This window comes from Cyrtonyx montezumae, unplaced genomic scaffold (assembly GCF_038088225.1).
Source record: "Cyrtonyx montezumae isolate F1298 unplaced genomic scaffold, pur_monq_1.0 scaffold_1, whole genome shotgun sequence".
In the NCBI taxonomy this organism is placed as follows: Eukaryota; Metazoa; Chordata; class Aves; order Galliformes; family Odontophoridae; genus Cyrtonyx; species Cyrtonyx montezumae.
In genome coordinates this window covers 15,735,418-15,762,835 of record NW_027071825.1, presented here as the reverse complement: position 1 = coordinate 15,762,835, position 27,418 = coordinate 15,735,418, and the positions used below count along the sequence as shown (strand labels likewise).

The 27,418-nt window shown below is 37.2% G+C and overlaps 1 protein-coding gene across 2 annotated transcripts in view; it reads left to right on the top strand.

Moving 5' to 3' along the window:
• Positions 1–14,194: 14,194 nt before the first annotated feature.
• Positions 14,195–27,418, top strand: part of BCAR3 (BCAR3 adaptor protein, NSP family member) — a 62,259-nt gene continuing 49,035 nt past the window's right edge. Inside the window, exon 1 of one of the 2 annotated variants that reach the window (XM_065741724.1) lies at positions 14,195–14,311. The gene's annotated coding sequence lies outside the window, so the exon portion shown is untranslated. Of the gene's footprint in view, positions 14,312–27,125; positions 27,193–27,418 lie in introns of those variants that run through there. The other variant, XM_065741733.1, reaches the window with a different exon arrangement.

Below are 27,418 nucleotides of genomic sequence, written 5' to 3'. Positions count from 1 at the left end.
TTACGATTTATAAATTTAGTTTTGGTAGCTAAATTCACAGTGTGCAATATAAGGTAATGGAGTGGCATAGGACAGGGTGCCAGGAGTTCTTGAACACTAGTGCTTGTCCTTCACTGATGGTGTGGCTTGGAAAGCTGCTCATGTTCTCTTACAGTTAGAGTGAGGACTGTGTCCAGCTCAGAGTTCCACGGAGCTGTAGCTCACAGTTTGTCTGTGCCTGTGGCTTTCTAGCTCTACGTGGATGATGTTCTCACTCTTTTACCCTGCCCGGCAGGCTGTGATGAAGCATGCTGCTAAGCACCTGGCTCAGTGCAGGCAGAGGAGATGCTCGGCAGCTTATGCTGGGCACACACACGTGTCCCATCCCCCAAAGAAAACAGCAGGGAAGATGACAGAGCTCAAGTATTATAAAGGAGTTACCTGTGGATGCTGCAGCCCCTTCAGATGAAAAGGCACTGCTGGAGGGACACCACTGGTGACACCTTAGGCCTCCAGCATTGTTGCATGTGCTCTGCCAAAGTTTGCCCCATTTTGCAGCGGTTACGGAAACTTTTAACTTCTTGTGACAGAATACCTCTTTTATGCAGGTAGAAGTCTGATATTAATTTTTAGCAAGCAGCCAGCGAAGTCTTCTGATTTATTTATTTTAATATAATTTATGTTCAAGATTAAGTTAAAGAAAAAACACAGGAATAGACTGAATCCTATGTCAGTTGGGCAAAAACTGTCCCTGAAGGTTATGTATAAATTGGATGGGAAGGTGACAAATGGTGTGAAGCAGAAGTGCGTCTGTGGGCAGCAGACTGATGGGATGATAGTGAGATGAAAAGGTAATTTCTGGTACTTTGGAAGAAGAATAAATAGGAGTGAAGGAGTTTCAGGGTGACAGGTGAGTGATGTTCACTGTACTGGTTAACGTGGTTAATGTTGGTTAATGTTTCTGCTGGAGTATAACACTCAACTTTTATCAAGGATTGTCTACTACCTTGTCATATTTTGTTATACTTTCTAATTGTATTACAGCTAGCTATTTTCTGTGTGGATTGGGGAAAAAGTAATGTATTTGGTAAAATGTGTTAATTTGTTATGAAGCTTTTGAAAATGGCTTTTTGTTTTTTAAATATATTCTGTACTTCTTTCTATTAGGAATTAAATTTCTTTGCTTTAACAGCCATGGTGGAAGAATGTTAAACTAGCAAATGATATAACCTTGCTTAATTGTTGATTGATGTTCTTTATTCCTTCCAATTTTTGTCTCATAAAACCAGTCCCTGAAGTTAATACAACTTACTGCCCTGCAGAAGTTACAGTATGAGACAAAATGCTGCTCATCAAAGGCTCTTCTGTGCAGATAGTGCAGACACAAAGACTTCTTTGTGGTGAATGTGCAGAGTTAGCTCTGCCACTCTAAATCAGTACTGAATTTTCCTCAATTCTAGTGTTGCAGTACAATAATGTCCATTTGTTCTTTTGAGGAGCTTTAATTTTATTTCCAAAAATACTGACAGGCTGCAAGCACTGACTTAATAACTTACCAAAAAAAAAGTCTGGAATTTGCCCATGCAGTCTTTCATTAACTCAAAGGTCTCCCTTTTTTGTGGAAGCTGTATCTACTTATAGGTACATTCATCTTCATTTGTTTGAGTTAGTAATGTGTACCAACCATTACTAGAGGAAATTAAAATAAGCAGTTCTGGCTTCTTTGGTATACATATTTCAATTTGCAACCACTAAGTTATGAAATCCAGAGGAATAATTTGAAAAAGCCCTGAAAGAAATGCCATCACAGCCTGTCCGAAGTTGCACAGAGACTTGGGTAGACATTTGCACTGAGATAGCTGCTCCGTGGTGGTTCTGTTAGTTTTTTCATATACGTGGATTTTATTTAAAGATTATTGTGAATGCTACAAAATTTTTAAGTGCTCTGATGACAAAGGTAGTATGGAAGGGGTCACTTTTTATATTTAGTATTAATTGCAACGTAATTGGTATTATATGGAGAACTTGAGTCTTTTGACTGACAGTTTTTCGTTATCTAAGAGAGCTGTAAGATGTAGCTAGCTACTCTTCAGAGTGAGAAAACAGTCAGACACCATTTGCGGAAAGTGTCAGAAATAATGTCTCTAGGCAAGATGGACAAGTAATAATCTCACACCAAGGTAAAATACATGGAGAACCTTGGTTCAGGGTGTTCAGGAAGATACGAGAATACAGTGGCAGAATCTGATGAACAAAAGGATAAAGGACAACCATAAAGACAGGCCATAGAGAGACTATTAGTGATAGTTCTAGTAAAACCTGGGGAAAGGTGGATGAGAGCTCTTCTAAAATCCACAAACAAAAAAATACAAATAACCAAGATTTAAGTCCTTTTTGCTGTAGCATAGTATTTTGAGAGAGGAAGGTTTGTAGTAGGATTGTATGGGATATGCATTTATTACGTGCCCAAAAATATGCATGTGTTAACAACTCACAAGCTGAGTAATGGAGAGGCAGGCTTCCTTCTTGAGCTGTATGATGTTCAGGGCAATTTTATTTCCTTTTCATATTTTTGCACACATGGATATAGGTATAACATTGTATACATTTTAAATATATAATTACATTTTAAATATTATATATATATATATTTCATCTTTATAAGACACCTGAATTTTGATATTTTTGATCAATTTATCAATCTAAATTATTTATCAATCTGTATGATGTTCAGGGCAATTTTATTTCCTTTTCATATTTTTGCACACATGGATATAGGTATAACATTGTATACATTTTAAATATATAATTACATTTTAAATATTATATATATATATATTTCATCTTTGTAAGACACCTGAATTTTGATATTTTTGATCAATTTATCAATCTAAATTATGTAGAAGATAATCTTATATTAACATGTCTTTATAGCTGGTTTTGAAAAAAAGAAGGGAGAAGCTTGAAGAAAATATAGGAATATGTCAGTATATTTTCTGTTTTTCCCACTTTGATAGCAGTATTGCTTAGAGTTCATTTTGCATGACTGTACTTGTTTCTGCTCTTGGAAAAATGCTGCAGACATGGCACAGGCATCAGTTTCCAGGTGAGGGATGATGTAGGCAGCCATAGTAAACAGTTTTTCATCTTAAGGTTACAGCAGTAATGATTGTATTTTCTTAGCAAATACATAATTTACTGTAAACAAAACAAAATGGTAAATAGTTTTAAGCAGGGTCAAGTGCTAAGAAGTAACTTTCACCAGCCTTTCAAAATTACAAAGATTTTCTTAGATAATAGATGGGTTGACTACTAGTCTTTCTGTATTTCTTTGATTTGCAGCAGCAACTTGGTGCTTTAGAATAATAGAATCCTTTATGAACATCAGGAGCATCTCAGCAGTCAGTGATGTTACTAAGTGGATTTTTTTTTCTCTGAATTTTAATTCCCAGCACCAGTCAGTGCCAGAGGGTGCCAAAGGGCAATGCAATCTTGAAAAATTCCTGGTAGTGTTATGTACATAATGTACCTTTTCTAAATATTCCTGTTTTGACCCTCCCATCATTTTCTTGTTTGTGTGTTCACCATTGTTATAGTGCAGTACCAGAGTGCTCCTGGACCTAGATTTTTGTGTAATGATAGCAAAGCATTCTTCTCACCAGCAGCTGGCACCATCAAAGACAAATTTTCAAGTATGCAGATAAACGTCAGTTAGCTGCAGCTGCAATTCATGTCATGTCCTTGCCTTGCTTGTTCTGTCTTTAGTTATGAGGGATGGGGGGTCAGAAGATGGGATTTCTGTTTCTACATACATGCCATGCTTATCAGCAAAAGTAGTTAGTAATAATAGCTTTGAAATGCATCTGCTGCTCTTAGTAAGACCTCATAGTGCAATTAATTTTATAACTCTCTTATTTTTGTGATGACTGTCAGATCCACCCATATTCCTCTGTTCTCATTTCTTCAGAGTCTTGCAGTTAGCGTGCTTTGAACAAGAAGAACTTAAGTGCAAGTACTACTGACAGAGGCGTTTGCATTTTGGGGGCCTAGAAATTTGATTTAAGGAGATGGATGTGCCTTTGTCCCTTGAATGGCAAAAGATTTAAGATGCTTTGAATTACATACATATTCTTTCTTACTATTTTTTTTCTTACAAAGGTAAAAAATACCATACCTTATTGTCTTTACTGCTGAAAAACTGCAGTGTATTTCTAAAGTTGGTTTTAGTTCTAGGTCAGCCATAGGAATTTACAAGTCTTTGGCTAAAGGATACTCTCACACAGTATTAGACAGACTTGAGTGACATAACATTGTTCATCAGATTATAATCACTGTATTGTCAGGGTGGATTAGTCAAAGCCCCCTGTGTGCAAATGCATTTGATCAAGTTCTTGCGAAGAAGCAAATGCTTCTTTGTGTCTTCCTGTATGGCCACAATCATTATTAAACTGAGTTCAAATAGAATTCTTAAAAGCAACCATTAGTTTAAGGCCAATATTTTATCTTTTTGCTCCAGCAGCTGATTGCAATCAAGAGTCTTAATGCTTGGACACTTACCTATCTGATTTGTGCTGAAGATAGGTATTTAAGTGCAGCATTAGTTCCTGCAGGAAGTTAGAGCTCCAAATTGTGCAAAGATTGTGTAATCCTTTGCAACAGATTGTTTGATTAGAATTATAATTAGATGTGTTGCTAAGAGCTCTCTATGTCATATAAAAAGGTTTCTGAAAAGGAAGAAAATAATGTAATCGCTGCTGGAGACTTCTCTATATTTTTAATAATAGGCCTGTTGCTTCATTTGTTGAAATAGTATCCTCAGATTACTGCTGCTTTCTGAACTGCATCTAATCTCATTTGACTCAAGCATCATGAAATGAAAAAATCAGCATAGATTTGTTTTGAAATCATTTTTATTTGTTTTAGCAAATCAATGTATGTGAGTTCATTGTCATGTTTGTTAACAGTAATTTTTTGAAGGCGTTAAACAGGATCGGAAGTAGCAAATTGGATATGAGCTTATTTATTGATAGGAAACAATTGGTGTGGAAACTGGAAACTTTGAGTCTGACTGTTTTCCTTTATACAGGCATGTTTTTAATTTAGTTCTGTTCAGTTAACGGAAATTGGAACAAATTTTGATGACATTTTCTGTAGCTTCTTCAATAATGTAAAGCATTTCTTGCTGTTCTCTTTCATCTGGTTATGAAATAAAAAAGATTAATATTTACTTCTATCTTTTGATCATCTTCAGGAAATAAAAGATAATAACTCAGAAAATGATTTAGATATCAATATATGAAATGCAAATCAGCTGAACTTTTCAGCATTGAGTGTAGTGACCTTCAACCTGACTTTGAGACAAGAATTTCTGTTTCCAAGGCTGCTTAGTCTTTATGCCAGTATTTTCCTGGCAAAATGTATGGATCTTTTGTGGTGCGTTGTTTGATGGTGAATGAATGAAGCCCCTCTGGCACATTTATCCTGCTATCTCGCTTGGGATTTGAACTATTTTGCCAGAATAGAAAGTTCAGTGCTCTCACTTTCCATTCTAATCCGCTCATTATTGCTACAGGAGCTCCCTGTTGCATGAATATTTTTTTGACTATAGAAGCTAGCAGTGTTTTCAGAGAGTCAGTAAAAGTTGAATGGTTTTGAACAATAGCCAACATTTATACAGAGTATTGTATAGCTGTGGTTTTGAAGCTGTCATCAGCGGTATTTTGTATCTTAGAATGAGAAGAAACATTGCATTTCGTTTCATCAGTACAGTCTTCTTTTTGAGTTTGGTTGTCTCTTTTTATACTTTCCTTGTCTTACATAGTTGAAATTAGGGCTATCTGAAACGTTATTTTAACACTGTTATATGGTAGACTGAGGAGTGGGTTTTGTTCCTTCTTTTGATTTTTTTATTGGATTTTCTCTTAAGCAGGCAGATATTTTTTAAAAAGAAAAATACTTTTCTCCCATATGAAGCTTCTTGATTTCCAAATGTGTGACCCTACATACAGGGCATTGATAAGAGTTTACACATAATTATTAAAAGTCTTTCCATTAAAATTATTCATTTGAATTTGTAATTAGAGCCAAGAGAGGGTGATTCTAGTAAGAACATTGAAATTATGCAGAGATTCTGGTTTTAAGTGTATATTTTCAATATGTATATTTCGATTTGCATGTGAAACTAATTTGCTGATCCAGAAGTACCTAACTGATGCACGTTTTGTTTAACAGAGTGAGGAGCAATCTCCATTTCAAATATTCTTTAGTGGGAATACATGTGATTTCTTTTATAGAGAAGAGTGATCTTTTGTGCAATTATTTGTGACTGGATTATCTCATAGAATTGCTTTGTATTTATTAATCACTTGTTGGAATTGGATAGCTTGCTGAGAAAGTAGAATAACCCTGTTCTAGTGAATGCACTTACAAAATGCACTGTGCAGACATAGTTTTTGGGAGAACAAAAAAAAAAAAAACCCTTTTACAAATTATCTTTCTTGAACGAATTATCCAAAAAATAGCAAGGAAATAATCTGTATAACATTATTACAACATAATTGATTGTATTAAAGTAAATTATTACTTGTAATTTTAAAGAAAAAATATTATTACTTACCATAAAGGCTTTTAGCATTGAAGTTCCACCATCATCCTAATAAATGTATAAGCTGGCTTGAGCATGTCTATACTTCACATCATTGACTGATAGCTGGAGTAATTGTATCCCTCTGAGCACAGAGGAGCATCAGTGAAGCTGGCGCAGAAGAACGTGTGGAAAGCTTGCCGTATACCTGCGGGGAGAGTTGGTGTCATTAATGAACTGTAACACTGATGGGATAGCTGCACTGGTTCGCTGAAGTGGTAACTGAATCATAGAATTGCTCAGGTTGGAAAAGGCCTTCAAGGTCATCAAGTCTGACTGCAACCTACCCTAACTCTAACAACCCACCACTAAATCATGTCCCTAAGCACCACATCCAAATGGATTTTAAACTCACTTTGGGGTGGTGACTCAAACACTATCCCATTCTTTTCTGTGTTGGTCTCTATAAAAATACCTCTTATCTCAAGATTGAGACATCCAGAATTTTGAACATTTGTAAAGTAGAAGTTTAAATAGGAATAACAAAATAGCTTTTAGAAATATCCATCTTTACTCTGGATTCACTTAATTTCCATTGGCATCTCCATTTGATGCTTTTCCTTTGGAGCTGTTATATACCCTTGTACTTGAAGACTGATGTCTTTTTGATTTCTTCTTCAGAAATCCTGTCTGAGATTGTTGGTGAAGATCCACTGTAAGTTTTGTGGTGCTGTGGATGTAACATAATCTGGGAAAAGTGGCAGAAACTTGGATGTTTTATTAAGCAGTTAAAGATTTAAAAATGGGAGATTTTTAATCCTGAATTTCACTGTTAAGAATGGATTGAGACACTGATCTGTTATTTTGAAACTGATGATCCATTTGCTTGTCTGAACCCAGAAGGTTTCGTTACAGCTGTTTACTTTCAAGTCTTTTTCTCAGCCAGCATCACAACTGTTATTAACATTAGTTAACAGAAAGTGAATGATTTTTTAAAACTAACTGACTAACTAAATAAATAAATAAACAACAGACAACTCTGCTGTTAACTGTCTATGGAGACCTAACAAAATTTAATTTTAAAACTGCCTTGAGGAAGATATCACTTCACAGTGATTCAGTCAACTTGATCTACTTCAAGCACAGAGCGAGTTTGGTTTTGTTTTTGTTGCTTTGTTTTTAAGAATGGAGACAAAATATGTTTGTTTAAAAAAAAAAAAAGGAAAATTACTATTTAGCCAAGAATTTAGAGACTTTTTCTTGTGTAAAAACTGCACTAGTGCTGTTGTGCTTGGGGAAAATAAGAAGGAAAAAAATAAGGAGGAAAATTATAATCGTTCTGCTGTGTCACTTTCTCATGTAATCAAGTGTTACTGCCAGCTTAGAGATTTTTTTTTTGTCTGTACTAGATTACTGTTCTCTATTCACTCTCTTTATCACCTTCAGCTTAAAAAGTTCTTGATTCCTTTTTCATCTTCTGTTAGCTTCTCTTTCTCTTCCCCTTTCCACATCTGACATTTCTCTACACCTTTCTTTGTTCTATGGTGTCTTTTCCTACTCTTGTAAAATACTTCTAGAAAGTTTTCTAGTCAAATTTTATAAGTGAAAGAGTCCATGATCCTGTAAGATGAAAAAGATAAAAAGCCCTTTAGTTTTTACTGAAATAACATAAAATTTCTGATGAGGACTTCGTTCAGTAAGTGCAAGATTACAGGCATTGTATAATCAAGTACAGGTGCGAGAAGCCCAGTGCTGCACCTGAAATGCATCAAGGTTAATGAAATCTAAGAGTACACTTGTGCCACTCAACAGGTACTTATATGTTGGGGCAAATACTAGAGCTTGGCTGAAGCAGTAGACTTTGTTCACTCCTGATTTTCTTTAAGTTATGCTTCACTGAAGTTCTGCTTGATGATGTGCTATACTGCAGCATTAGGGATCATTCTATCTCTGGGTGTTAGTGCAGCAGATAGTATGGTACAGCGTAGTACAGTGAAGCAAAGCTGGAGACTTCTGATGAAGGAGCTGAATGTACAGCACTGGAATGGTGGAAGTTTGTTATGGAGTATGCCACAGTACAGAAGTCAGAAGGTAAGGAAAGCCTAACAGAAGGGACAGACTGGGAGAAGGGGGTCTGACAAGGAAATGCATATGAAGCAAAGGTGTGTCACTATATTCCTCAATGAGGAAAAAAATGGCACTTATTGGCATTCACTGTCTCTTGCTGAACATTTATGGAGACCACACAGTGAATGTGAACACGGTGAGGTGGTGGGTGGTGCATTTCAGCAGGGACAACAGCAACAGTGGGCAATCTCCACTGGTGCAGATTTTTATGAACGTGGTGTGCAGGTTCTTGTTAATTGCTGACAAAAATGCATAGATAGTGGTAGTGTCTGTATTAAAAAACAGTGTTTGTTGCTGAGAATTTTTGTTTTTGTTGCTGTGACAAAAAGTTACAAAATAAGCCTTTTTTGTTAAAATGAAAGTGCCATGGCTCCATAGAAACTTCTGTTTTACGTTTTTTAGGTCTTACCATGAAGTATATTTTGTCACTGAGATTCTGTTGATTTTATGAGCTTGTGTACATAAATGGAACAGTTGTAATCTATGTGAGTAATTTAGCAGCAGCTTATGCTACAATAAATAGTTGATTTAGCACAGGAGTGTGAGGATTGACAACACAGTTTTCTTCTGTTACACTGAGGTAGAAAGCTACATAGGAGCATGATTGGCATCTTGTCAAAAAGTGTATATATTTGGCCAGTGGCCATAATTCAGCAAAAAATCACCTGTGCTCTATTTCATTAATTATAGTGCTGTCAGTTTGATTTTTATCACGAGTTTAATTTGACAGATTAGGTAGCACTCAATTCCTAGAGTTAATTCATCATATGAAAATTTCTGACTTAAAAAAAGGTTACATTTCTTGTTGAGCTACTTAAAAGATCTAAGTATACCATAAAAAGTTGAAATCCAGAAGGGAGATAAAAAGGGTATGTTTACTGTAATTAAACATTATCTATTTTTTCTTTAACTATTTAAGTGGCCCTGAATCTGCACATTTGAAAAGAAGCGCTTTGGAGGGGAGCTGTTTTTTTTTATTTTCTAATGAGAACCATTTCACATACCCAGTTTTACAGTTCAACAGATCAAACACTGGCTTGGCAAAATGGAGATGAATAACTTCTGAGCTGATAGAGTTGAGGAATTGAAAAGAGAAGGGCTGAACATTGTAAATCAGATTAATCTACAGTGAAATGGTTGCTTGGAATCACAACCATTATTTCATTTTTTCTCTTGATCCCCTCTCCACAGAGTTTAGCATTCCAGCTTTAACCAGCTTTCTCATTATGCGATACATGCATTTACAGACTGTTACTGTTAGGTGTGTTACAGACTGCTCAAGCTGAGAAACAGCTGTGCAGTCTTTTCATCAGTGTATGCTGGCTCAGGTTCAGTATGGCACTACCAGCTCAGGCTGCTTTTTTAGTTGGCTTCAGGCACAGGTGGAATGAATTCTCATCAATCAAAGTACTGCACAGATGGACATAAAGAGGAAAGACAAACTAGGCTACAGTGATTAACACTTTCTGTTGAAGACCTTGATGGTTTTAGTTCTATTATATTTATTTAGCTGGAATCTGCGTCACATAAATACTACTACAGTTTTCCCTAGTCTTTGAACTATGTGCTAAGATGCATGTACAGAATGAATTTGGAAAATTGGACTAGTCTTTTCTGGTTAGATGTTAGGTTCATTAGTACTTGGTCATGTGATTGCTGTCAGATCAGCTGCAAGGGCAAATCTGATCTGCAAAAACACCTACCATTTCTGTCCATCAACAAGCATATGCAGTTCAGCATTCTTGTTAACATTAGGCAAGTCGTGGGAGGATGGAAAAAACAACAACTTAAGTCACAGTGTTAGGGAATTGCTGATATGGTGGTTCAGTCAGCTGATTAAATTCTGCAAGAGCAAAGTGACATTATCAGAGTTCTTTGAACTAATTTGCTCTAGCTGAGTAGGACTACATTTGAGCTTAAATGCCAGAGCATCTGTGTGGAGTTAGACCAAAGTGTATCAGTATCTTCACAGTACAAACTTTTGCTTATAAAAATGATGTAAGAGCATATGTGTACATACATATGTGTATATGCTTATTATCCCAGTAATCCAGTGCTTGAGGATTTTCAGAGATTCTTGTTACTTCTGTGTCTCCATTTAAACAGTATATTTCCCCTGTACATATCATTTTCGGCTTATTTGTACTTTTGCTACTCAAAACACCTGTGGCATTGTACTCCCTCACTGAACATGAGTTATGTGCAATACTGCTGCTTCTGTTTTAGGACTTCTGCTTAGCAAAAAAACAGTTGTTATAGAGAAAGTTGCACTTCTATATTTTAAGGAATTTAAATGAGGAATGGATATTTTGTGTATTCCATGAGCATTACAGTTGAAATGATGAAGCACTATCTAACTCAAAAGTTGTTTCTTGTCTGCCCTTCCAACCCCTACAATTCTGTGATTCTGTGTGTGCTGTTGGTGATAGGTATTGCCTTCAATGGAAAATACCTGTTTTGAAATCTGATGCAACTAACTCAGTCCTTGTGGTATTATTTGTGAAATGTCTGGAAAACAGAACTGTATCACCAGAAGAAAACCAAATACATATATTCTATATAATTGAATTATTCTGACAAAATAATCTGAGTAAATGTTAAAGACATACAGTTTAATTAGTTATGGATGATAATCTAAATTTGCTGTGTGGTTGCTGAGTCAGTATGTTTTTAAATCCCAGCTGGTATTTTGTGGACTCTACATAAACGTTGGCCAGAATAATGCAAATTGAGTAATGTTTTATGTTTGTTTCAGCATAGTCTGTAATAGAGATGCTAAATTCAGAGTGAACTAAAAATTCAGGTTATAAGGTGTCACTTTGTTGGCAGCCTAGCTTCAATATTTATACTGATGTTTTTTTTTGTTGTTGTTGTTTTTGTTGGGTTTTTTTCAGAGAATTCATATCCTTAGTCCTTCACAACAATTGGTCAAAATTTTACCAAAAATATTTTGAAAGCTTAATGCAATGGAAACACAAAGCAAGTACGGGTTTAAAATAAGTGAAGTGTAGTGCATACACCTATTGTCTGCTCTGAACTATCATTGTTTTAAAAAAAAACAAAAACAAAAAAACAACCCTCTACTCTGGGTTCAAGCTAAACTTGGCCGTCTGTGACGGTTTGAGCTCTTTGAGATGGAATTGGCTGAACAGAGCAGTCTATTCAGATAAATGCAGGGAATTCATTCACATGGAAATTATTCCTGGCACAGTTGATACAAAGCATGAGTAAGAGGAAACCAAAAGGAGGCTCAGAGGACTGCACTCATTGCAAGAGTAAATCTGCAGAGCTTCGTTATTCACAATACGTGTAAGTTACTTTATGTCAGATCAGTCTGGTCCAAAATGTTAGGAGGTAGTGGTGAAACAGGTTTACAGTGAAAGATTACTTTAAATTCATTTGAAGCCTGATTTTTATTCATATGTGTAAATAAATAATGTTTAATAATGTTAAAACCTAACAATACTTGAAAGTGATTTTCATTTTAATCTTTAAGGCCCTTAGTACTGAGAAGCAGCATGACTCTAGTTTAAATCAGTAACAAGGGTAAGGCAAAAATGTAGAGCAAACCAGTACCAGTAGAAACCTGGTGTTACACACAGGAAATCTACATTTTGCTGAATTTTGCTGTAACAGATGTGCCTCCACTAGGAGGAGTTGTCATCATACTCTTACACTGTAAGAATATCTGGCCTGTGCCTTAGTTACTTAAAATATTTATTTTTATTGGGAAATATGCAATTACAATTATGAAGTGATAGATCTGTGAAGTTCAGATATATATGCCTGGATTGTTTTACTTACTGCTAAATGGTATCAATATAAATGTGAAATGCAGTTTAGGGAGCATAAAAGCAAACTTCTGTTTGTCATTTACATTTAGGTAAAAAACTGAGTACATTTCCTAGAAATTACAATGTATTTTGAATTTCGTGTTTTTCAAAAAGCATTGTGGGTACCATCTTGTGATCTGAAAGTACCTGTTTAAAGCAAACCAGTAAATGAAAGATTTTGCTGTTTTAAGTTTGTTCCCCCTCCTCACATAAGAATGCTTTTTCTGATTCAAAAATTCCTCAAAGAAATTGTTTTGTGGTGTGCACATTGTATGCTGAGATTTTCTGATCAGTGTTACTGCACGAGATGCACTTTGATACTGGTATACTTGTAGTCTGTAGTATTTTGATAATTAAAAAATAGAGCAAGCAATGTAATGGAGTATTCCAGTGGAGTCTGAGGGATTCCACAACAGGATCTGAGTTAGCCAGTTTGTTTTCTAACAGACTGCAAAGTGGGTAAATTCCAAGATAACAATTTTTGCAGTGGAATGGTGCATGTCTGTTTAACTTTTTCCAGAGTTTTGACGTGTTTTCTGGGTTGACCGTTGAGCTGAAATTCATAGTGGCTTCCAAATAATGTTTGGGACTTAGCAACAGTTCTTTCAATTTGAATGCTTTTAAAATATTTCTAGGAATGTATATAAACACAGATAATACATCTGTTATGTCTTACCTTTCTGCAGGACGAGTATTTGAGACTTTATAGTTTATATTTTTAAACAAACAGCTTAAACATATTTCCAGTGTTCCAGGACTTACAAAAATGCTAAACATCTTCACTGTCTGACAGAAAGCAATGCAGACTCTTTTGGCTGTAACACGTCAGCCATCAGGCAGCTCTTTCTCATGTGTTCAGTGCAGATAAATGTGTTAGAACAAGTGGTTAGTTGCTGGAAAGTCATCCTTCCAGTTTATAAAGATCTAATGAGCAAGTTCTTTTCCTAAACAATGGATGAGAGGAAATTCTTCAAATACAAAGGGGTATCAAAAATGTAAGACTGAAGATACAGCATGTCTGTACATGAGCAGTTTCTGCTTCTGGCATCAGTGCTCTGATACGAAATGTTTAGTTCATAAGTTACAGATTTATAACTGGGCGTCCTTGAATTTATTTAGGATATGTTCAAACTTGCAAATAGAAATCTCTTCATAAACTCAGCAGTTTTTGGAAGTTTAAGTGTTTGTTTATGTAGATCTTACATAACTGCTTAAACAGAGCGCTGAAGTTTGGATAATAATTTGTGCATCTGTCTTTTTTCTTCCTACATCTGTCATGCTTATATTTTATTGTTTATTTTTTATTTCATTTTAGGAGTTGGGAGAAAAAGTAACAAAAAGAATTTTAACTTATAGGTAACTTAAATACCAACAACATCCAAGAGACCACATTCTAGCAGTCTCTCGTATGCTTTTGTCAGAGACATAATTGGTTACGCTGTAAGTTGTTGACTTTTATTGTGTTCTCATCTTGGACAAATGCCCTCCACAGTATCATAAAAATAATATGTATATATCGCTTCTAATTACTTTCTGACCAAGAAAGTATTAATCTCTTTGGCTGTAAGGATAGGACTTGCATGCTACCAAGAGCTTTCTGTGTTATTCACTTATTTCAATATTCAAAAGCAATGGGTATTGTAGTGGAGGTTTTGGTTTTGTTTTCCAGAGTCAAATACATTGCAAGGTGAAGTAATAGATAATGAAGCAATTATTCACTTCTAACTGGCTGGCACACCTTGGTTCTGCAGAATATTGCATGCTTTTTGAACAGTGCAGTTTTGTAGAGGTAAGAAATGGATTTTTCAATAAAATCCTTGAGAAAATTTCAGTTATAGTGATCTGTGTTCCATCATAAGATGTTGAAGGAAACAAGTGGCAGATAATGCTTTCTTTTTTCTTAGGTAAGGGGAAAGTAAAGCCAGTATCTTTTGTGTAACATTCACAGTGAAATATTCACTTTCAAATGAGGTAGATAAAATGAATGTTTTACTGTTTTTAAAGCTGCTTGTCCAATGTTTGTTGTGGATCCCTCAGACTGTGTTTACCAGAGCAGAAACACATAATTTTTGTTCTACAGAGGTGAACCAAAAAAGTTTATATTTTATCTAGTTAGGAATTTTGAGAAATGTGTTGTTATATGAAGTTGTTTTTAAAGGAATGGATTCTATATGGCTTAAAAATAACCTTCACTGTTAAGCAAGTACCACATTTTTTGTAGGGCCTTACAGAAATCATCTTAAAGATCCTCAGAAGCTTATTTAGAAATTCTTTACAAGCCCTTTTCCCACAGATCTTACTTGATCAAAATTTTCTCTGTTGTCCATTTTGTTATTTCAGTTCTTATCAATGTACACGTTTATTGACACATCAATTAAATGCTACCTTGACATGTTTTAGATTTCTGTGTTCCTAATTAAGAAAGTAAATGTAGAAGTCTAACTAAATATTCTCCTAAGCTCAAAGTATCCTTAGAATAATTTCTCAAAAAGTTTTCAATCAAAATTTTTGGTATCACTAATCAAATTCTCAGTTAATTAAAATAAGCTTTTGTGTAACAATGGTGCTCCTTGTATACTGGAGTCATAGATTTGAAAAGAGTTTGTATCAACAAGGAAAAGAACTGCGATTTCTACTTTTTTTGCATTTTCAGCCAGTAAGACTTAGAAACACATTACATGATGCTTTTATGTGACTCACACTGTAACATTGAAGATGCTAATATGTTAATATAGAACCTTGGGAAGGCTGTTTTGACAGACAACAGACTGAAGAAGAAACTGAAAACAAAACAAAAAAGTAGCAGCAAAAGTAGTTTACATCTAACCAAGCCTTCAAAGATGGCTTTAAGAAGTTTTTGCTGTTATGTTAGATGTAGGCTTAGCGTCTTGCTTTGGATACAATGGACTTGTTTTAAGTTCAAGAACCATGAGTCAGAATTTCAGTTCTGCCATATCTATAGGTTTCATTCCATGGACAAACATTATATCATTTCTTAGTTCCTCAGCCAAAGTGAATATTTTCCTGAATTAACAGTTTAATTACACAAAATGCCTGACTAACCCTGACTTCACATACTTACTAACCTGACTAATGCTGGGTGCGTGCTTAGCAACTATGTTGATCTAAGTTTCTAAGTACTTGAAAGTCTAAGCTTTGATGTTTTCTAACTTTAAAAATAATTACTGGCAACTATTTACATTGTTCTGATTTATTTTTTTTAATCTGTGCAGTAGAAGATAAGATGTTCATATCCATTTTGCTGAGGAGTGTGATACACTGTCTTGAATTAAATTATTCTTAGCTAAGTTGTACGTTCATAGCTGTAGATGCAGGAGTTCTTCATCTAGTCAGTTCTTTACACAGATGAATGAAGCAAGAAGCCTTCAAGGCTTCAGAGAGAAAAAGGGATAAAATCAGGCTTGCCATTGATAAGCTATGGGACAGTAAGCCAGGATCTAAGAGACTTGTGTGCTCATGGGATCCTTTGGTATGTTTCACAAGTTGAGGCACTTTTGAGATATTTCTACACTGGTGCATGCAGCTTGAGAAGCTGTGCCATCATTGGTATAAGTGAAACCAGGTGCTTCTACCTGTGACTGATGTGGTATGATGGATAATTGTAGTCTCTTCAGAAAGGATAGGCAGGGAAGGCAAGGCAAGATACCGAGGTTGCGCTATATGAGGAGGGCCTGAACTGTCCAGAGTTTGCAGTTGGCTATGACATGCTGGAGAGCCTCTGGGTGAGAATTAAGGGACCAGTAAATAAAGTAGATATTGTTGCAGGAATCTATTGTAAGTGACCCAGCCAGGACAATGACACCAATGTATTATGCTTGAAGAATAATGGAAGATACCTATAGATCAGCTGACCTTGTCCTGCTAGGTGACTTCAATTTGCCAGATGTTAGTTTGGAATACCACACGAGAGTTGGACTCAGTGGTCCTTGTGGGTGCCTCCCAATGCAGATATTCTGTGCTTCTTTGAACTCAGCAACAAAATCGTCCTCTAAGAAGACACACGCAAACAATGCAAATGCAACATGCCTACTATTCAAACTTGAGCAAAAAGATTTTCAGGAGGAGCCCAAAAAGTCTTGGTATTAATTCCAATAAGAAATAACACAACCTCAGGGTAACAGTGGGAGCTTTTCGTGTGTGTGTGTGTGTGTGTGTGTGTGTGTGTGTATACAAGTTTTAAAGAACTTGCCATGTTTTCTGCTGCAGGCAATTATAATTATGTGGAAATATTACGCAGCATGTAGAACAGTCTCCTGCCTTCACAGAATCATAGAATATCCTGAGTTGGAAGGCACCCACAAGGATCTTTGAGTCCAACTCCTGGCTGCGCACAGGACAGCCCAGAAATCAAACTCTATGTCTGAGAGCATTGTCCAGTTGCTCCTTGAACTCCACCAGCTTGGTGATGTGACCCCTGCCCTGGGGAAGTGTCCACCACTGACTGGTGAAGAACATTTTCCTATTCCTCAACCTGATCCGCACCTGCTACAGCTCCATGCTCTTCCCTCAAGTCTTGTCACTGGCATCAGAGAACTGAGTTCAGAGCTGCCCCTCCGTTCCCTATGAGGAGCCGTAGGCTGACATGATACCTCCCCTCAGTTTCCTTTTCTCTGGACCAAGCAAACCAAGGGACCTCAGCTGCTCCTCCTCCATCTTCCCCTCTATACCCTTAACATCTTTGTAAGATTCTTTTGGATTCTTTCTAATAATCCTTCTTGTACTGTGGCACACAAACTTTTCACGCAGCTCTCAAGGTGAGGCCACGCAGCTCAGAGCAGAGTGGGACAGCTCCTCCCCTTGCCCAGTGACTGTGATGGGCCTCATACACACCAGGGTACAATTAGCCCTATTGACTGCCATCACACACTACTGTCTTATGTTCAACTTGCATCAGCCAGAAACCCCAGATCCCTTTCTATAGGGCTGCTCACCAGCCTCTCATCCCCCAGTCTGTACATATATCCAGGGTTGCTCTGAGCTGAGGTGCGGAATCTCACACTTGCTCTTGTTAAACTTCATGAGCCCTATGGAACCCTAGTAGTGACTGGCCACCAGCCTTGTTGCCTTCTACACTATACCCCTTAGAGCCCAACCCATCAGCCAGTTGTTCATCCGTCACTTTTGTCCAGCTCTATGCTGGACACTTTGTCCAGAAGGATACTGTAAGATGCTGTGCTGAAATCCATAACGTTTGCATCAACTGTCTTCTTTTGGTCAACTGTGTGAGTTTCCATAAGGGAAATTAAGTTAATTAAAGAGAACTTTCCTCTTGTGATCTGTGTTGATTATGACAAAGGGCTGTGTTGTTTTTCATCTGTTTTTCAGTAATTCCCAGAACAGTCTTCTACATAATTTTATCAGGTACCAAAGTAAGGCTGACAGTCAACTCTCCAACTTGTCATTTAGAACTTAGCTCAATATTCTCTTCATTTTCTATTGCTCTCTGTTTCTGATTTAACAAGATAATGTAATATTAACAGACCATAACTGTCAAATGTCTGTGTCATGAATCTGCCTTCCTCACTTGGAAAGATCATAGCCAAAGTTCAGGACCAAGTAATTTTGTGTATGTGCCATCTTGTGCGTCTTTTGAACCGAGTACAAGAGTTCTTGTGTAGGTGGCCCTTGCCCTCCTTTTCCATTTTGGACTTTGTCATGAATTAAGACTTGATCACTGGCTTTTGTTGCTTTTATCAGTTCAGTATCAAAATTCAGCTTGTTTTCATAAGAGTTGGAACAAGCCCTGTAGGGTGTTACATTCTGACTGAAAGAATGTGGTAAGGTGCTACTCAACTCTGACTTGCTGTACAGGATATTTGGGAAATAGTTAGCAAGTTGCAATTATTGTGCAGCCTGGCTAATGATTCTAAAGATCAGTGCCTGAAGCTTTTACAAATTTAATCTAAGATTGTGATTTACTTAGCTAACATTCCTGCTATTCCCCTCTCTCTGTTAAAGTAACGACTTTTGAAGCCTATATAAAAACTAAATATTCATAAAATAATTTAAACTACTGCAAATTTTCAGAAGAATCTTGAGCTATTGGTGTTCAAGTAGATCAGTGTATTCTCTCAGTCTTTTCTGAGGAGTTCAAAAAAATGTTTTAATGAGCTTCTACAATGCATTGGTCGAACTTCATTAAAATATGAACATAACTATGGCTTTTGTAACTGCTACTGTGAACAGATTAGGAAATGATTCGAGTTGATCATGGCAGTGAAACTAGACAAATTTCAGTTTGAACATTTTCACTTGGTTTAGGGACTGCATTTTGTAGTTTTTTCAGGATTTGGAATGAGGACTTTACAACTCTGAATGGAACATTTTTCAGATGAATGACAATTTAAGCAGTCCTTTCACCTGACAAATTGATTTATAGATAGCTACGTAACAGCTTAATCAACTGACTAGAATGTTCCCAATTATACTAGTATAAGTTCTGATTGTGCTGCTTCAGGTAGATATGTTGAGATAGATCTAGTGTTACTGTATTGACGGTAATCTTGGTGAATTTGTCTTTGAATCAAATCAATCTCCAAAATACAGGGTATATCTTGTGATTACTGGGCATGTATCTTGCATGGTGATAGCTTGATGCTGTACATTTATTTGCAGTTCAGTGCTTGAGTTCTTTAAGCTAAGTTTTCACTTAAATAATGCTGTTTCATGTTTTTCTGGGCACTTAAATATATTTTGGGATCAGTGTTTTCATTCAGTCTTTGATTTTGGCTACTGAAACAAGTGAATAATTGAGTTATGTGCATGAAAAATTGTGCCAGGTTAATCTCTGACTTATGTTTACACCAGGATATTTACATCCTAGATGGCTTTGCCTATTATGTTAAAGAATTCTGGGAAGGCCACAGAACAGTTCAGTCAGTCAAACATAACTGCAGACTGCTTTGTTTTCACAATAGGGACTAGTACTTGTTATCTAGTCTCTAGCCTACTATGGCATGTTTTTGTTTTGTGTCTGTCTTTTGACAGTATTGTGTCTAGGAGCAGAGTGCCTAATCAGTTACACTGCAGTGCTTGTTTTTCAGCACTGAACTGAAGTCAGGCATTAGAAAATTCATTTTTAAAGTAATCTTCTGTTAAATAAATATTAATGTCTTATTAGAAGTTAAACTAGTGCACAGGAAAAGATATGCTATTCTATTTGCTGTTAATTTGAGCTTCAAACAGTGGCATAGTTATTTGTTGTTGGTTCAACAGTATCCAGATAGTGCTTGATGTGATAACTCACTTCAATATGCAAGCACTTTCACAAGATTAGTTTTACAGGACTAAGCATTTCTTTGTGCAGTTAAATTAACTTTTGGAAAATCTTGCTAAAGCACTTTCTGTATTCTGAAATCTAGTCCTGAAACTGTTTTTAACAGAACCTTTTTCAGTGCACTGAAATTTGGATTAATCTTGTCTAATTTTAGGTACTCGTACTTTGGTTCCGTGGTAATTAATATCAGTAATTAATCTGCACACTGGCATAATTCCCAGCAGCACATTTGACCTCAGTCAAATATGTGCACGTGATCATGTATCTGTTGAATTAAACTGAGTACACAATACAAAGTTCACTACCTTTAGGCTTTAATGCTATCTTTATACCAGCCAATGGGAGGGAATTGATTAGAATAACTGATTTGACATGAGTGGCATTAGCTAATTAGTACAAAAATAACCATTCAAAGTTGTTAAACCACTTCAGTCCAGAATGAATTTTTACAGTGAATCAGTGCTTTTAGTACTTGGGCTGTGGTATTGTTTATCTGTGAAGCTGAAAGGCTGCTTTGCCATTGATTCCTGACCTTGACTGAAGCTGGGATTCCAAAATGCCAAACTAAGCAGTTAGTGCCCTCTTCAGCTTTTCTTTAGCTGCTTTTTCACATTTCTGTCATTCATTTAGTTGTCAGTAAAACTGTGCTGCAGCTGTATGGTGAACTCAATTAAGAAATTTGTCTGAGAGGAAAAAAACTTTTTTCCACTTCATTCATCCAGATCAAGTTACCGTTCCAATTCACCATTCAACTGCAAGAACACTTGTACAAATGTGGATGGCAAAGGAAGAAAAAGGAGAGCTGAGCACTGGTTGCTGAAACAGCCCTACTTCTTACATTGAAAGCACAGCCAAGGGCATTGCAGTGGGAGACGAGTCACCCTATGCTTCCTCTAGATATTAGAAAGAGATGGACAAATTCAGGCAAGAATTCTGACCACTCTGAATATGAATTACCTCAGGTAGATGTCTGTATCGTTTCTGTTGATTGTAGAGGTACCTCTGCAATTGTCCTGGAACATAAAATCTCTTATTTTAAGTTCAGCCTTCCAAGCTCCAAGGAAGCATTTCCTCTTTTCTAAATCATGATGATCTCAAATCTTTGCTTGGGGTTTACACCATATTTTATTTACTTAAAAACTGAAGTACACAAGTGGTAAGATTCTTCCAGTTTCTGCAGACTTTCTTCCAAAAATGTTACTAGTTACATACCTAGTTTCTAATGCCGTTACATATATGGAAGATTAAGAAAATGACTTGCATACCAAGTGAAACTGATAGTTATATGAAAGTCCAGTTTCCTGTATTTGATGGTAGCAAAGTAGAAAATGAAACACAGGAGAGCGCATGGACCCACAATGATGCTTTTCTAGAATACTTTCTGAGCACCTAACAAAAATGAAGTAACAAAGTATGAGTCACAAATGTTCTTTCCACAGGATTTCTGTCTTTGTCTTGACTTACGTTTTGATGTGCTCTACAGCATATTCTGGACAGTGGTGTCCTGCCATCTAGGTTGGCATGTATTTGTGTGTTCATAGCAGACTGTGACTCTTTTGAGGCGTACATTTGTCTTCTGTTTCAGAGAAATTGTAGAGTCAGAGGGTGGGGCCTGCTGCTTGCCATAGCTTGTCACAGTATGGAATCAAGATGTACCCTAAATTTGGGTAGCCTCCCAGATATTACAAACTGTAGACTATGTTTTTGTCTGTGCTTATAAGAATGTTCTTAGTTGTCATCTAGCATGTTTCTATAGTTTGCTTAGCATTGGTAAGTAAGTCAGGAAATTACAGAACCTTTTCTGGAAATAGATTGGTCAAAAAAACCTTGGATTTTGCCTGGCATGGGAAGTATTTCTTGGTTCCTCCATCTCTGTGACTTTAAATACAGAATTACTTTTTGTTTTGTTTTGCTTTTTTTTGGTGGGGTTTTTATTTTTTTTAGTTATTTTTCACTTTTAAAATGTCATTTATAAATATTCATGTTGTATGTTTGTATACATTGGTTGTGTTGCAAGTGGAAATACGTATTAAAAAAGAAGTTTTTTACAAAGCATTCTAAGAGCTGGAGCTTTGTTTTGTTGTTTTTTTTTTTCCCCGGTATCAATCCTTACTGAGCTGGATTCTCATTAATAGAATCTTATGGCTCAGTATGACTTCATTAACATCTTAGAGGGTTTTCCTTTGAGAGGCTAATGGTATAAAAATGTTTCCTTTTTGTCTTATACTTACATGGATTTTCTTCTACAAACAGATGATACTTAATAGGAATGTGTTTAGAACTTTAATAACTTTATTTGTCATACAACAAGGCCAGCTGTAGTGTATTTAAATAAAATATAGATATTGTCATAATTTACTGTGGGTGAGTATAAAATAATATGCAAGATGTAAATCAGAATAAATGCAGTTAACACACAGTAACTTCCAATTTGTTGGTGGGGGAATTATATTTTTCATTTAGTTTTTTAAATCACTTTTTCTGCGTATATTATATTTCTTGCCCTGCTTCAGTTGTGTAAAGTTAAATATGACGTGATTTCTTGCCACATGGACCTTAGGTATCATGAATGAGAGAGAGAGCTAGGATGTGTACTGTTAAGAAAGTAGACAAGTAGCAGTGCAGATTCTTACTTGTGCTAGGGACAGTATAAATAGAGAGCAGTACATCCTAAAAATCATCATAAAATAACTGAAAGGTTCTCAGTGTTTTTATCAGAAGGGCAAAATAATTAGATTAAAGCTATAACTGATTTACAGATGTCTTGCCTTTGGTCACTCAGATAAAGCCCTTTTGCTCATTCTGTCTTTTGTACTTCTATTTGAAGCAGTGCAAACACAACCAGAGTGCTTTGGTGGAGTGGTATGTGGTGTCAACCTGGCAGATTCCAGACTAGTGCTAAAGTATTTTGGTAGCTCTGCCAATAGATGGAGAGGAGGCTGCTTTGAAAACTTCCATCTGTGTAATAGAGGTGATATTGCTACCTGTGTGGTCTATTTCTCTCTCAGTGAGAGGTTTGCAAGTTTTTGCCATTTCTGTTTAAGGAGCTCAGAAGTGTGGAAGCTATTACAAAGTTATAAACCTCTGACAATATTATTTATTTAATCCACTGAAAGTTCCAAATGTTATGCTTGCTTTCTAGCCTTCTATTTATTCTTGTTCCCTACATCAGTTATGTTCTAAATGGGGAAAACAAAACACACATCAAACAAACAAAAACCTCACAACTCAACATTTGTCACGTGTAGAGATGTTATTAACTCTCTTGCATTCAAGACTTTTTACAGAAACATGAAAAAAATAAATCACACAAGGAAGTCTTAGCTCCACAGTAATACCTTTTTCACTGCCAGAAGGAAAAAGGAAAATAGAACCCCTGGCAAAAAGGAACTCATAGTGCCTTATATCACTTTTTTCTGATACTGTCTTACAGCTTAATATGTCGTTTGCCAGAAGTAGTCCACAACAAATGGTTTAAGTGCAATTTAAACTGTATACTTCAGACTTCTGAAACAGGTCTATTTAATCTATACAAACACAAGTTGTTTGACGTGATTTTCCATACCAAATTGAAGGTTATAGGTGGTGCTGTTGAACATGTTATTGTCACAGAATATGTGCAATAATGTATTTCTGCAGTGTAGAATGGATTTACTAATTGGTAGTTGTTAAAATGATATTCTTTTGATTTTTATTTTCCCTGAGAAGGGGTGTATTTTACTTTTCTTTTTTGCTTCTAAGAGTGGCTGATATTAGCTGACTCATGGCAAGTGGAATTCAGCAGCAGGCGGCTCTGAAAAATTCTGATAGCTACAGTGAAAATCTTTCCAAAAATTTCAACTTCTTTCTGACTTAAGACACTTTCTCAAGCTGTGGATTAGAAGTAAAGTCTAGCAGTAAAACAGTTCCTACTGGAAAATACTGATGTATCAGAACTGAAACTTTTATCCAGTGGTGAATGAGAATCAGACATCTGGCACTACATGAACCCAGTTTGCATTCTTCTAGGTCTGCAAAAATTAAATGTGCTGTAGCAAGGAACTCCCAACAAGCCAGAGCATGCTCATGCTCCAGTTTGTCACTGAATGAGCTCAGATTTCTGTAACTCATCAAACTCTCCTGCTTTTGCTAAGGCATTATTTCCAGAATGATCAGTTATGAGGCTGGTAGATTGCAGTGTTTTAAGGCTAGAGATTTCAAGGCTTCTTGACTCCAACTTGTAACAGATAGCTCTCTGAAGATTCATAAAGATACCACATCTCCAGACCTAAGACAGAACAAGCAGCAAAATTGGATGTTGGTAACTTTCTCATGGAGATCTGCAGAGCTGCAGGCTAAAATCATCCATTTCAGCTGGCAACCAGGGCAAATCTTAGAAAGCACTGTTGCAGTAATAACTTGACTTTCAGAATTTAAAAATCACCAGCAAATTAACTTGATTTCCTAGCCAGCAGTTATGCTGAGCGTTACTTTTTTCCATGTGACATCTCTGGGAACTGAGTGCATGTAACATTTTGCTTGTTTGGATTGTTTCTCAGGCAAGTCTAGAGTAGGAACTTCAGCTTTTATTTATTAAGAAATCTACAAGAACTGCTGTGTGAGCAATCTGTGCATCCCCTGTACTCATCTTGTACAGTTACTTCTGTCTTTACAGCTGAACAGCAGTGCTTTTAAAGTAGAGTTCTTCCCTGTTATTTTAGGACTATAATTTTAATGTTTAAGGTGAAACTGAAAAGTTCCAGTGAATCCTTTTGTTTCATTGCATCATTTATCTTTCTATCTGTGAGCCAAGCACATTTTGAAAATGATCTTATGTGAACCAGCAAGTACTCAACTCCTACCACAGTTAAGGTAAGCAACCTACATCAGCAAGTTCTTGGGACTGTTTTAGGTGTCAGTTATGTTCCTCCTCACTTACCTGTCTGTGTTCATATTGATGTCTTTGCATTAGGTGAAAATATACAGCTGTACATGCTCCTTTCCTTCAGAATGCAAAAGTTGAGAGTGACTGTATGTGGCCACAGCTGTGTGTGATGTGTGGCCACCAATGCTCTGCACACCACTGTTTTCTCAGTACTCCCCTATCTGATATCATGAAGTACAATGATTCACTGCTAAAAGTTTTGCAGCAGGGTGATAAGCAGACAACGTGATGCTGTGTAGATAAAACAGATGAGTAAGGGCTATGACAGGTCAGGATACTGATAGGGAAGGTTGGCAGAGGAGCTGCAGTTGTTTCAGGGCACTAGTGCTTTCAGACTTCAGATGACATCTGAATAAACCCATTTATGGAGTAGATTTAATACAGTGTGAAAACACCAAAAATGGCAACAAGGTCTCTAATCTGGGTTGATTCAAATTAACTCTCAGTAGCTTATTGCAGTAACTCACAGTGACATAATGCAGCTAGCATAGGCAGTCCTATGCACTGTTCGTTCTTATAGGTTGCAAATCTGTAAGAATCTTCTGTAAAATACATACAAGGACATGTTGTATAAAGTGTTGTATGTGAAGGAAAAGACCAGTTTTCAGTTTGATGTGAAGGCAAAGTCAGCTCTTAGGAAAAGGATGTAATGACTCATGCAAGAGTAATCAGTTTATGCAGTGCTGCCCAGCTACCAGTCCCATTACTGAGCACTCAGTCATGTTACTAAGGAAATTGCTACTTCTTTTCTAAGTCTTATTCATAAAACATGACAATGAACCATGACATTAGTTTCTATGTAATGGCAGTGCCTGAAAATTTCCTGGAGTTTTTAGTGTTGTCAATGGAGACATCTTAATATAATAAGTGATCTGAATTGTGTGTGTGATTTTAAATACTTTTCACTGAACCGTGGAACGTGTAGTAGAAATAAGGCCTTTTCCTTTATGCACTGAGGAAAACACTGATGTGCATTTATGTAGTGTCTTCCTCTTGTTGAACTGACGAAGTATTATATGGTCTTTCCTGTGAAAATGGCACTGTGATGTGACACAGAAATGAAAGTATAAGTCATACAGAAAGTGTGCGGCTCACAATATTGGAAGTGTAATCCCAATGCCTCAACTTCTCTTTTTGTTTTTCAACATAGTTTTGATTTTCTTGAACAGGCCATAGGAAGACATTTTGTTGTCCAGAACGGGGTTATGGTCTTTTTGTTTTGAATAATTTACTTTCCCCTGCACCTTCTCCTCGCTTCTGCAGTTTTGTTTTGAAGAAAGATCATGCTGAAATATTCTATGAAAAATCAATGTAGATTATTCTTTGTGGCATTCTTGTGGTATTGACATCTTGGTATTGATATGTGACATCATGTGGTATTCTGGAAACTGATGGTTTCTGAAACATTTATGATACATCTCTTGATCTCTTCTCAGGCTCTCACCTGATTTTTGCACACACGGCAATGACAGAAGTTAGCATTGCAGAGTGCTGTCAGATCATAACTTCAAGGTTAAGTTCAGTGTCTGTATAATGTTAGAACATTCTGTAATCTGGGGAGAGGTGAATTCCCTTATAACCAGTCGTTATAAGGCCTCTGGCTTTAAAGTAAAGAGCTCAACCAATTGCATAAATGAAAGGTTTTGGCAGCTGTGGGTAACTCCTGCTGGCTGACTTGCAGTGATGGATTGCAAGGCAAAGTAGTCTGTGTGATAGTCCAGCTTCTGTATCAGGCACTTCATTTGGGCTCCAAGGAGCAATACATTTTGTCATAGGGAGCAGTAGTGTGCCAGATGTGCACAGGCCTGACTGGACTGAAACAAGCAATAAATGGGATTATCTGAGGAAAGGAGGTGGAAGGGCTTGAGTGTGTATCTCAGAGGCAATGTTAAAAGCGTAGGGGGAGTGGGATGGCTGGCTGGATGCCGTGTCAGTCTGCTGTTCTTGGTAGAGAAGAAGGAACTAGCTCAGCATTTCTGGTTTTGAGGAAGGAGAGGGCGGTGAGTTTGCTGCCTTCAGCTGGTCTGTTAGTGCCCGATCCCTTACAGATGTTTGAGTCTTTGTTCTGCTCCACCAACCTGTTGCCCAGATAACTGCTAGTAATGTGGTGGGTTGAGTAGAAAATCTGCTGATGTAAGGAATTGGTGAATGGCATGTGAGCAATGTACTCCGAATTGTCCGTGAGCGGGGTGGATTTGGGAAACTGTTAACTCTAGCTTTGCAGTGCTAATTTGGGAGGAGTAATTAGGGAAGCCAAGTTCTTAAAATCGCGAAAAAGGAGCAGCGAGAGGTCACCGTGTGTACACGGGTGTGTGCACCAGCAGCCCTCCGAGGGGCGGGGCGTCGTAAATCACCGCCCGCGCTGCTCACGGCGCCCGCGGCCGCCGCGCTGCCGGGCTCCCGCACGCCGCGCACTGCCGGGCTCGGGCAGCGCCGCGCAGCTCCGCGGGTGAGTGGCACCGGGGTCGGGCTGTGCGCTGGGGTGAGGGCTGCGGTCACGGCACCCAGGAACCAAGGTCCGCGGCCAGCCTGTAAGGCGCCGTCTGTACTTGCCGACGAGTTGAGCGATAAGGCGCTCAGAAGGCTGAGATTGAGTCACCTTTCGTTATCGCGTTCCGCTCTTCTTCGGGGCAAGCTGGTGCGAGTGTTCGCTCCGGCTTCCACCGCGGCAGGGC